The following is a 262-nucleotide window of genomic DNA, read 5'->3' as shown; positions in this document are numbered from 1 at the left end:
ACGATATACCTACAAAATTGGTCGATGATGTCAACAAATTATGATAAGAAATTCAGCTTGAACACTCAAAACTCCGATACTGCTTCATATACTTAGCTGGAGTATTTAATAAAGTGTATCATGATTATTGCTTATGTTTCCATATGCAGTTTACTGTAAACATGTAGCATGCCAGCTCCATTGAAATTTTAACTATGAGTAGAACTCAATTCAAGTTACCGAATCACAATCAAACAAAACATATTTTTACATGTTTTCCTTA

Source organism: Triticum dicoccoides, chromosome 4A, assembly GCF_002162155.2.
Source record: "Triticum dicoccoides isolate Atlit2015 ecotype Zavitan chromosome 4A, WEW_v2.0, whole genome shotgun sequence".
Classification (NCBI taxonomy): domain Eukaryota; kingdom Viridiplantae; phylum Streptophyta; class Magnoliopsida; order Poales; family Poaceae; genus Triticum; species Triticum dicoccoides.
This window is presented reverse-complemented; position numbering follows the sequence as displayed.